Source organism: Amia ocellicauda, chromosome 7 (genome assembly GCF_036373705.1).
Source record: "Amia ocellicauda isolate fAmiCal2 chromosome 7, fAmiCal2.hap1, whole genome shotgun sequence".
Classification (NCBI taxonomy): Eukaryota; Metazoa; Chordata; class Actinopteri; order Amiiformes; family Amiidae; genus Amia; species Amia ocellicauda.
In genome coordinates this window covers 29,946,909-29,959,341 of record NC_089856.1, presented here as the reverse complement: position 1 = coordinate 29,959,341, position 12,433 = coordinate 29,946,909, and the positions used below count along the sequence as shown (strand labels likewise).

At 40.1% G+C, this 12,433-nt stretch overlaps 1 long non-coding RNA gene across 1 annotated transcript in view; it reads right to left on the bottom strand.

The window, feature by feature from the left end:
- The window catches only part of LOC136754074 (uncharacterized), a 50,395-nt gene extending 41,454 nt beyond the window's left edge, over window positions 1-8,941 (bottom strand). The window contains exon 1 of the long non-coding RNA XR_010817523.1: window positions 8,872-8,941. This is a non-coding gene — a long non-coding RNA (uncharacterized LOC136754074). The remainder of the gene's footprint in view (window positions 1-8,871) is intronic.
- Window positions 8,942-12,433: the final 3,492 nt, after the last annotated feature.

Genomic DNA, 12,433 nt, shown 5'->3' with positions numbered 1-12,433 from the left:
TGCAATAGTTTTATTTCTTCTTCTCTATTACACAGCTCCCTTCTGCCAAGCGCTCAGGCCTGTCTGTCTGGCAGGCAATGGTGTTAAAAACAGGCACCTGTCCAACCATAGAAATATCCGTCCTGATCACATGGGCTCACCCTCTCCCATCAACGGGCTCCAGAGAGGGCTGACAATGATCTTGGCTCAGCTGGTTGCCTGATGTCATCATCAGGGTGAGAGGTCTATGGGTGGGAAGTAGGAGAGCTGACAGTCAATGAAGGATGAAATAAATCAAAATCCAGAAAGGTTTGTATTTTGCCGTGATAGGGCTGCCACAGACTTTCCAGTTCCACATGCTTTTCGCAGACTCCGGCTGCCCTTGGTTTATGAAGCGTGCAGCAGGAGCAGTACGGGCAATAAACTGCATCGACTTTCCCCTCTGCACACTGAGACCACGGGACATTTGTGCAAAAGATCAGTTTTGAGATTTTCAGTTAAATCAATGTCTAAACAAGAAAAGTTTCCCTTCCTGTCATCACTTTCCTTCTCGCACCTTGTAGGTTTAAATGTCTCCAGCTTCACTGCTTCTGCAGCCTCATTTCCTCCCCCACCAGCGACGAAACTGCAGCAGCTTGTGTGTTTGTTGTTTTTTGAAGCCAATTAAACAATCTTTACATCCCTCTTTCCTTTCTTTTAAGCACTTATTTCAAATATTTTAATTGAATAGGAATGTTTCTCTTTCTTGCCTTAGAACCTTGATTCATTTTACAGCTTGTTTTATATAACCATATAAAAAATAAAAAGGAAAAAATAAAACAGTTTAAATCTCCCAGCTCTTTTACAGCACAGCCCTCCATGTCAAAGGCAGTGTCCTGAAGTAGGTTTAACAGAAGATAGAGAGATTTAGAGATGTAAACAGCGTGATTTCCCCCAGAACAGCAGGGCTTATCTGTGTCTAATGGTTTATTAACAATGTATTATGTCTATTCACTGCAACAGTTAAAGGCATCCGAATCCTTCGCCCTTACTCCTGCTGCTCTGCCCAGTCCCAGGACAGATTCCTACAGCCTGGGGCAACACACACTGACACATACAGTCTAGGGTGAGAAATATTCTGCTGTCGAAATGAACAGACACTTCAAGCTGAGAATTTACAATATGTTACCAGACGTAATTTAATAAGGCTCCCTCCACCAGCAATCAATTACACCAGAGGCCATGTGCAAGGTAGTTTTTGTTTGTGTTTGTATTTTTTTTTCTATGCAAATCATGACCACTGGGACATACCGAGATATTTCACATAACAGTGTACTAGCAGCATTGAGAGACTTTTACAGGGAAAGACAGTACCTCTGCTAACATGATCATGCAACTTTTTACAGAGCTGGGAGGGCAACACAGTGGTTCAAAGAGATCCAACCATTTCATGGTCTGCTCCTAGTCCTGACCTGAGTCTCATAGGGCACCTCTGGGACTGACTAGTGGGGTGAATCAGAAAGAAACCACAGAGATCAATGGAAATCGATGCACCAGGAAACGGTGCACACCCACAAGTAATGAAAGAAACAGGCCAAAGCATCACAGGTTCCTTTTGAGGAAACATCATTAGCAAATACTTATATTACGCGCTGGCATATCATTTTAAATCTTTTGGGGAATAAAAGAAAAAACTTGTCTATTACTAAAACATCACTTTCATGCTTAAATTACTACATTCATAAAAGATTGCCTGGTTGGACCGATAGCGCAAATTAACACACTGCTCATTCCTTATTCGCTTGAGTTTTGAAGAACTGATGAAAGTTCTCAGAAACTGGCAAGATCAGGATTAACTTGATTCTCTCATCTCAAAGGGCTCAGGGGTAAGGCAAAGAGTTTTTGAGGAGTTACTAATTAGAAATGGATTTCAAAATTATATGCCTACCTGCACCCCCTTTATAATACTAAAGAACCAATCTGCTTCTTTTTGTTGTATTCATCAACAATCAGATTTTTCAAGAAATATTTCCATTCGCTGCAGTGTGGCCGTGTTTGATCTCCGTGAGTGCAGGAACCTCCTCCCGGTAAGGAAGCCTGGAATGAGGTCTGTAATCTGATCAGCAGAGTCTTCTTCACTCGCCATGCCCTATACCTGGACAGTTACGATTGGCACAGAGCTCATTTCAATCACGAATTTAGCATGGGTGTCAGGAAAGCAAGATTAGGTGGACATGTCTGGAGAGCCAAGGGAGAGATGAATGTGAGAGCTGAGATAGCAGGACTCAGACTGTCCCACAAAATTCCTCCTGTTCCCTTTAAGTCTCTGGTGCCGCGAAATGTGCTGAGCAGGGCTACAGCTAGCGGTACTGCTAATAGAAGATAAACTCCAGTACTTTATCCACCTGTTAATGACAGACACCAGGCATAATCTAGGAGGATTTCAAAGAAAAAAAGGTAAGCCAGGAAAAGGGTATGGTTTTCCCTGATTAGTGAGGACGGCGTGAACATTAATTTATTCTCCCGTCATCCTTAGCCTATCAGAGTGTTGCATTCCATGAAAAGTATGCATCAGGGTCAACCGCTCATTAGAATTCAGCAACAAAATAACTTGCCGATAACAGACTACCAAGGATGCATTAAACATGAATTCCTGACTAATTAAAATGAAAAATAAATGGTTACAAGTTATTTGAAAAATCCTCACTTTATTACTGAGATGCCAAGACAACAACATGCCTATCAGTTTCAAATTATGAGTTTAACATTAAACTTACAAACGCCTTTCCCTAGACTCTGATAAGTCACTATACGCTGGAGGAATTCCTTCTTTAACACATGCATTTCAAAGTTGCTGTCCTATTGTCTCTGAAAAGTTCCATTCAGGGGCTGCTCACAGCCGTACAACATAATTGCTTCTTGCATGAGGACTCGGTGTCCCTGGCAGATATTTCTCTCCGAATCTGGGCACAATAGTCTGTCACTGCTGTCGGCACAGCACTACACTGTTCCTGCAGCTCTACAGTTATATCCACATCTCTTTTCATTGCAGACTATAAGTACATAAATGTTATAGGTTATTAAATGCATACAAAATGTGATAGGTAAAAATCCATAATGATTTTCTATTCCATCTATAGAGGCCAGGAGAGAGAAACAGAGAGCTAAACATAGGTCTTCTGGCTCCACGTCTTTAGATGGTGCCTCAGCTACTCTTTGGGATGCCATCTTTAATATGTTAAGGCAATATACAATAAACAGAATCCTAAACCAACAATGTGACGCAAAACACAAAGCGGTTTCCCATTTAAGCATTTTAATTAGACAGGTTTTTTTTCGCAGCGTCTTTGGTATTCAGAGGGCTTGCGTTAGTTGGGTTTTATCTTTCTGTGGGGAGATCCGATCAGTCAGTGTGAGTGTCAGCCTGTGTCTGGAGAGCATTAGGGGCTTTCAAATCCGATGTCTCTAATACATGGTTCTGACATCAGAATGCTTTATACAACCTTTCCCCCCCATGTATAACATTTTCACCCATATAACACAACTTGCTACTGACCTTAACCACAATGTAATTTATGCTGAAATGTATACACAACAAAACTAACCACACACTCTATTGTAAATGCATGTTCCAATTTTGGAGTTCTATACATCTGATACATTTTTTGTTACATATCCACTTGTGGGCAACGGATGCCATACTACCGTTTTGGTCGGTGAGTTATCTGTGGTTACTGTTGGCAGTGAGATGTGGCCTGCGCCTTGTGGAGTATTTTCTATATTGTTACTCTCTACTATGAGCACAGATGAAACTTGGCCTGCAGATAGAATCCTTTACCTTCTTTTATTATTACAGATATCTGCCTTTCACTCTCACTCTCTCTCTGTTACTTTCTCTCCATCTCCATCTCTGTCTCTTATGTAGGTACTGCTGTGGACTGGTGTAGCACTGAAAAACAAACGGCTCATGTGCCCTTTTCATGATGCGCGGCTTTGATTTCATATCTTTGGAGTTCACATTAAATGTTGCAGTCAGTTAATTTATGTGTAATCAATTGCAAGGATCTGTACACTAAAATTAAAAAGTGATTATTGGAAAGTATACAGTGGGGAGTGCAGACCTTGAAAGCACTGTGCACAGTTTTTGCGACTTGCTATTAAGAAATAGAAAAACACATTTTCAATGTATTGTTTTTTTTGTATGATGGGGTGCAGGGAGCATAAAAATAAATCTGAGCTGGGAGAAATTAGTTGGAACATTGTTAGCTGAGTACTGCATCCTAAACAGATTGAAGACCATCTCTATTGTACACAAAAACACACACAGAGGTGCATCTGTCCACGTTTGCTTTAACTTGGGGAGACTGGATGTTCCTGTGACACAGTCCGTTCACGCAGAAAAAACTTCATGTTCCCTGTATCACCATGACAACAGGGTGCCAGGGGGCAGGGGCAGATGGTAGAGATGTCAGTATGCCACAGGGGCCGTGAAGGGCAGAGAGAGTGAACTTGGGCTCCAGAGGCGCCTGCTCGCTGTACTGGGATCCCAGGGTCTGTCACTGGGTTCAGTGTTTTTTTGTTGTAGATGAGGTATTAAATTAAGGTCCAGGGTGATTGTGGTCACTAAAGATCGTGTGGCACTATGCCATCCTAATCCTGAAGTCTTTACTGTGATTATTCAGGCTTTCTAAACGTGGTGCACCTGAAATGTCTCCTGCAGATTAATTGGGTAAGCGAGTAACATCTCCATCTCATCAGCTGCATTGTGGGTCTTGGGTATCCAATTTAGAAACACATACAATTCAGAAACACAGCTGCTCCTCTGAACACGAAGGCTGGCGCTGTGAAGTTGCTTTGACTGATTCGGTATCTTCTGATCAAGGATGCAGCTCACAGGGTAAAAGTTTAAGACATGCTCAACTGATGTTTGTTTTCTTTTCTTCTTCTTCTTTTGAAATATATCAGAATAAAATGACAGGAGCGCCCTTTTGAAATGTAGCCGCCCTGCCTGCCGCACTTTGCGAGTTCACAGTGCCATCTTGTGTTGGGCCTGGTCTCCGCAGCCCCAGTGCACACAGAAAACAATGGGATGTCAATGTTAAGAGCTTTAACCTTTGCTGGAGCTGGTGCAGAAAAAAAAAAAGAAAAAGAAAAGCACACAGCAGACTGATTTAAAAAGTCAGCAAGAGAAGCCACCCTCACGCCCTGTCAAATCCAGGGACAGGGAGAATGGAAATGAGCCTCGATCATCTCTCTACTGCACTCTCGCCTCAATCGTTCCTGTCAGCTATGCAAAAAATGTGCATGGTCCACATTTGCATTTTGTTCCTTCTTTGTTTATCTTCCTTCCATTCGTTCTTCTTTGTCATTCATCAAGCGTCGCTACTTGCATTTATGTACTGTAATTCACATTTGTACTGTAATATACATCAAAGTGCTTCACAAAACCAGCAAGGAACTAATACAAATATAGATGCTGTTTGAAATGGCTGACAATTAGACACAGTTCTCTTTCTTTCTTTTGCAGCTGCTGTCCATGCGGCCAACAGACACACACCATTCACCTGCACTCACAAAACAAGGACAGGGAATAATCCAATTTCCCAATTTCTGCAGAGGTCACTGCCTGTTTATCTTGAGGCTACTCGACACACATGCCACACACACTTGCTCTGTGGAAAGCATAGATGCAGGTTTAGTGTAAAGGTAGTGCCACCTAGTGTATATAAGAAATACTTTCTCTTAACTTATGCTTCTCTTTTATATTATTAAATACAAGAAATGCAGCATACAAAAACATGTCTCAGTCCCTTGATATCATACAGGCATGAACTTGGCTTCCAACAATTAATTCCCTGTTGTAGGTGTGAGGGACAGCAACCACTCAATGGTTCATTAATAATAATAATAATAATAATAATAATAATAATAATAATAATAATATGCAAAATAACAGTTCTGGTTACCAGATCCACTTCGATCAACTGAATTATACATGGTCTGAGTGACACTTTTCGCACATTTTCTGTCAAATGCTGCTGTTATAAATAGACCCCAGTTTTAATTCTTTGTAAAATGTATTATTCATGTATTATCCTGTACGTCGTGGCTTTTATCTCAGTAGAGATTTCATGGAATCATTAACATGAACCTTTGCTTAGCATTTACATTTATGCATGAGGAATGTATGCATCATGATTTACATTCTGCTATCTCTCTCTGTCTCTCTCTACAGACCCAGCCAGGAATTCAGGAACTGACAGATACAGCTAAGAAATTGCAAGCAGATTCCAGACAACAAGACTCTGAATCACTGGAATGCAGTCAAATTTTGCATTCAAGTGTTAACTATGAGACAAACATTTCATGGTATTATGAAAGCACACTGAATAAAAAAGGGGGGCTGTTAAGTTCAGTTATGCACAACAATCAGAGAAATGAGCTCATATTAGGAGATCAAACAGTAAATTGCTGAGGCAAGGCACAGTCTCATCAGAAGGTGGCACTAAAGCACAACCTACTACAGCAGGTGGAAGATGGAGATTTTTAGTTCTGACTTTCTTCGAGGAGAATTATCACACTGTTTTGAGTACAATCTTTCTTACTGTACACTAATGTGAATAAGTTGTAAGTTGCCCTGGATAAGGGTATCTGCCAAGAAATAGAAATAATAATAATAATAATAATAAGCAAAACCCTAGAGAAAATGTAGTGGAACAATAAGGTCAATGCATTGCTGAATAAGGACATTGCTTTTACTGTAGTTATTGTGATGCTTTACTACAATGAGATTTCATTTCTCTGTGGAAGGTATACAGTATTTGTATACTTAAAGTTCTAAACATGTAGGGCACACCACCTTATTATGCCTTTATTCAATGTCAAGTACTGCTCTCTCCTGGCACTATCCTGGCACTGGCAATTATATATAATAATTGAAAGAGTGCCAAAATGCCTTTAAGGGAAATAGAGAGCAGAGGGAGCAGTGGACTGGTTTAGATTGAAGTGACTGGAGTAAATGTGAGTCCAGCCTCACCCAATGCAAGAAATCCATGTGCTGAACAGAGAGAGTGCACTGAAGTACATGGTATGCAGTACCATATTTGGAAAATCAGCAATTCAACTATAATGGGACTTATAATGCAGTCAGATGCAGAGAAGAGTTTTAAAAAATCAATTCTGGTGCGCGGAACAGCACTGAGCTGACAATCAAGCTGCACAGCGGCTACAGCAGTGGCAATAAGTGCATAATCATGTCTGTGTGTATTTGCTTGCGTGGGTTTGTGTGTATATTTATGCAGGGGCTGATTGCACTGCAGGTGTGACTAACAGGACTACACAATCAGATATGCTCGCTCTGCCCTCCCTCTTGTCAGACTCAGACTTTAAATACCTTCTCCTGCACAAGACAGGCCCTCTAATAAACACAGGGTTAAGAACTTCTCAAGGGTGATAAGCAGCTAGACTTCGGAGGCCAAAGTTTAGGTCAAAGTAATCAGATACTAAAGCTTTCCAGTTACTCCAAGGGTTTTTTCACAACCATTTCTTGCTCACTGTTTAAAGTACACATTCTAACCCACTGACAGGCAATGCAGTTCCTCATTTACTGTTGATGTTTTGCATAGGTTGCCACTAATCTTTATCTGTAGACAGGGGAGCCAAGAACCACCTCCACTTCTGAGCAGCAGAGCCAAAAACAATAAAGTCTGCTGTCCTGATCTCCCCTCCAAAGCTGTTAGAGCAGATTTCCAGTGTCTGCTCTTAAAGTCACCCCACAGAGGTGTGAATCCACTCTGTGCCACAGGCACTCTGGACCCTGATTTACTTTCACAACAGTGGCTGAAAACAAAAACTTCTTAAGGAGCCAGACAATATAGCTGTAACTCTTACATCACCAAGCTTTGCTACTGCTTTCATTGCTCTTGTCACAAGTTTATAACTTCATCATTGAGTCAGATATCCAACTGTACTCACTATAGAGATCAGTACTCTATCCCAGGGACAAAGTCACTGTTGGAAGGCCATCACACGATGTGCTTTGGAGAAAGGATTTTCCAAGGCAGTTTTGAGAGAAACACCAAAATGCAAACTCAAGAAGCATATGTCATGGATTTATAACTCTCAGCTTTTAAATCTGCCCAGACTTGAACAATGAAAAGGAAAACAGACAGGCACATTACTACAACAGCTATAGCAATATGTGGTAATGGATGTATTTTGTAATGCTACCTCTTTCAGAATCCTGCTGTTTATTTCTTAAATGTGCATTTGATTTTGGAGGGGGTAGAGGAATGTGGTTTGGAGGGATAAGTGGTAGATTTCCCATTAAATTCAGAACCTAAGGATTAACTCTCTGTGAGCAGGCCATCTCACCCACCTGCAGCTTCATGCAATCTCCTAGCAACAAAATTCACAATTTCTGCTTGGCTTTAGCAGTTAAAGCTCCTTGCTTATCAGTAGTGTATATATTCAGTTTTTTATCTTTTTTGTTTTTATTATTTTGTACAAATTATTGGTGCTTAAAATTAGAATAGCAGTCCAGGAGGGAGAGACGCCAAAACAGGAAGATTGCATTTATCTCTGGTTGAGAAGAGCTCAACACAGACTTCTTCACAATGGCAAACAGGCATGGGTGTTGTAAAAAAATACTTTTGAAATTTTTCAAAATAAATATTATTTTCGGGTTTGCAGGATAAAATAAATACTATGTATGTCTAGACATATCACATCCCTAGACATGTTTGTTTGTTTGTTTGTTTGTTTAACATGTTTGATATCATCATTCTAGGTATTATAATACTGCAATTGTAGACTATAAGCATGGAAGGCAAACCTTATTGAGATTTATTACAATGCATTTTTCAGAAGGGGTTAAGTAGGTTAATAAGGAAAAAAACAACAACGGTGACTTACTTTGGGTGTGGTTGAAGAGCAGCCATATTGGTGAAGGTAAGGCAGTTACAGAGGCCATCTTATGGAGGGGTTTTATAGACCTTAAGCCTGCTATGAAGAAGGGTTTCTGTATTACAATGTTAGGGGGTGGTTTATTTATTGTTATTTATAGTTTGGATCTTTTCATGTAGAGGTGATATAGGATTATAGATTTGTTATTTCCATGTAAAGACTATATTTTGGGAGTAAATATGTTTGGGGATTTTGGTGTATGTTTTGAATGTTATTTTCTGTTGCTCCTATGGGATAATGGTTGGGCCTAAGGGGAGGGACAAGAACGACAAAAGGGTTTTCAAGGTAAGAAAAATATAATTAAAAAAAATCAAGGAGGTCAGTAGAGAGAGCTGGGTTGAAGGCTGGAAACCCTCAACTTTTTGATCCTGCTACGAGGATTAGGTTATTTCATGATTTTGGTTCTTTTGTTTTGAGTGCTGGCACTTAAATTATCACCATTTTTGTTCCTGAGTTCCAATAAATGTTTTTTTGACAATTGCTCCTCTTGTTCTTAAATGGCTAACACTGACACATGGTCCACCACAATATAAGAGAAAAGAGATTCTACAACAAGACCAAGTCCTCATAGGCAGCACCGCATATCCTTTTCTTAACAGGGAACATGTCCACTTCACATAAGCAGAACATGTTCAATATCACCTATAGCAAAACCAGATTAGGCTTTATCATTCTCGTATGCTGTGGGAGGTCAGACTCCTAGCTTGTATGAGATGAACACCATCACTGTCACAAGAGGGGAGTCTGAACAAGCCTGAATACAATAATGAGAATTATTCACAAGCAATTCTCGTAACCATTCAACTTCAGTAAATCGCTGTGAAATTTAGATTTTAGGCTAATAGACTTCCCCATCCATGTTTCACCCACAGTACTCGCCCAGTTATCGCTTGGGGATCCACAGAGCCAGTGCTCCAGCAGAGAGCAGTTAGTGTGTAATTGAGATTTATGGCGTACTCGCTCTTTAACTGGTGCACAGACTAGGTTGTAAAGCAGTAGGGCTGGAGCGAACATTGGGGCGCTCCATACAGCGTCCTCGGCCTAGCTCAACTCAAGCCCTCAGAGATACGAGAGGAAGGGGAACAAGAACCACCACAACAACAAGAATAGCTATATCAAAAAGCAACACTAAAAGGGAGCATTTATAGTCAGGACACACAGTGCCAGTGGCACAAAACACATAATCGTTAACACAACAGTGTAAGACCTGCCTGTGAGGTGAGTATTCCAGATCTTCTGCGATTGTGTCACTTAATCATATCTCTAATTCTCCCCAACAGCCACCCTGCCTCTCTGCAGCATTGTTATCTGCATGGATGACCAGTGCACACCCACTCCTACAAAACAAAAACATTCATTTTTGAAAATGTGTTCTCCTTTTTTGATCACTCACTTATTTTCTTAGATGAGAGTTTGACCAGGTTTACCTGGGCCTTTAAATAGGGAGTTTAATTTGGCTAGGCTGTGTTTCAGGTACAGACAAACAGGACTGTTCATTTTTACAATTGTATCCCGTTACCAGGACTTTCATCTTCAAAGCATGCCTGCCCATACATACAATTGATTGGTGTGGAGGGGCAAGAGCAGGAAAAGCAGAAGTCTTTTACTAACCTATTTTAGAGGTTTACAAGCCCTGCTGACTGTTTGCTTTGTCACCAATAACCAAGCTGTATCGACAGAGCCTGGCCACCCTTTGCCTCTGGCCTCCCACTCCTCTCATCAATCCTGAAGGCTGAGCAGTAAAGCCTTCAGTACTGTCAAACACCATCATTAAACGCAGAAATGAATGTCTAATCGCTGCGCTTGACTACATTTTCTTTCTATAGCCTCTATAAACATAATCTTTATTGGATTTTTAACTGTCCTTTATAAAGGCCTCAATCACAGATACAGGTGTGGCTGCCATATATAAAAATCTAAATACTGTCACTTTCTCTCTCCCCATCAGGTAGTTTTACATAGATGGTGATTCAGAGGACAAGAACCGAGAAAAAACTATTACACAAGAGGCTGATGCAACTTTATCCACCTAAAGCTCTAAGATCAGTTTGAATGAATACAGACATGCATTGGAAGTAGTTATATAGGGCACTTTTTTGGAATGGAGGCTGCAGGGGATTTGACCTTTGACCTGAACTTGAGTTGAACTCGGGCCCCTTCCTAGGGGGGGCGGGGGGTTCATGTACCGCATCACTGAATAATTACCATATTTATGGGTGGAGTTGACAGGGCACCGAAGGAATGTACAGGGTGGTGGGGGTCTTCAACTCTTTTTCAAACCCTCCAAAAGAGCTGTATTTAAGCCCTCCCGATTATTTAGTAAACACAGATATTTTCCTCTTTCAAATGGACAAGGGTTATATCGGTCTGGAGCTTTTTGAGCTAGTGGGGGTGGCGAGGAGATGTCTACATCTTTAGTAACCTCGGATCAGTGAAGAATTAGTATATTTGTGGGCGGAGTTGACAGGGCACTGAAGAAGAAATAGCCCATCAGGTTAGAGTTTGGTTTGAAGAATTAGTATATTTGTGGGCAGAGTTGACAGGGCACTGAAGACAGGGGGGTCTGTTTACAATTTGAGAACAGGCTCTGTTTACATTTGAGGCGATGTGACCAGCCCCCCTAATACCCGGATAACGGAATGTGGCGAGAGATAGCATTCTGTAGAAGCGGTGGGGCTGTGGGTAGTTTGAGAGGCACAAGATGGACTGTTCTTTAGAAAATCCTGAATATGCGCAAAATTAAAATAAATATAATACAGAAAATACTACACCTACCCAATACCAATATTTTCTTGCATTTCAGAATATACCAAACTTATTATTTAAAGTACAGATACAGATAAAGATCGAATAAATACAATTATTAAGTTTTAAAGGTGTGTGTGTGTGTGTATTCACAACACCGTGCGATGTAAATGAAATGTAACGTTACTAAGTTAAGAAATCCTTAAATATAGAAGAATTATAGAATATATATTATATAAGACGCATACACTATATATATAGAAACTGGGACATTTCATTAAAACTCAATAAAATCAGCATTTGTAATAATATTAGTAACAAAACATCAAATTATTTTAAATAAATATGTAATATAATCCATTCATGCATTAAGATTAAGTAAATACACTCAATACAATCTAAGCACAAACCTATGTGTGTATGTATATTTATAAAATGTACACATACAATACAATAGCTTGGAGGTGCAGTCTGAAGACCTTAATGGTCTTGGTTGTACTGACAGTAAGACATTTGAACAGCCTTCAGTAGAACTAACTAGTAACATTCTTACAGACATAAAGAATGAAAACACAATTTTAATAACGACAGTAAGTAAATGAAACTAAACCACACTTATTTAACTTAAGAAATACAGTATATAACTGACATTTAACTGAGCACAGCTCTCTTTGCTAGTTAGATAACTCTCCAAGGTCAAACAGAAGCCTTATAGTAGTAACTTTCTTACAGAAATAAAGAATGCACCCCATGATGTTAAAAATAA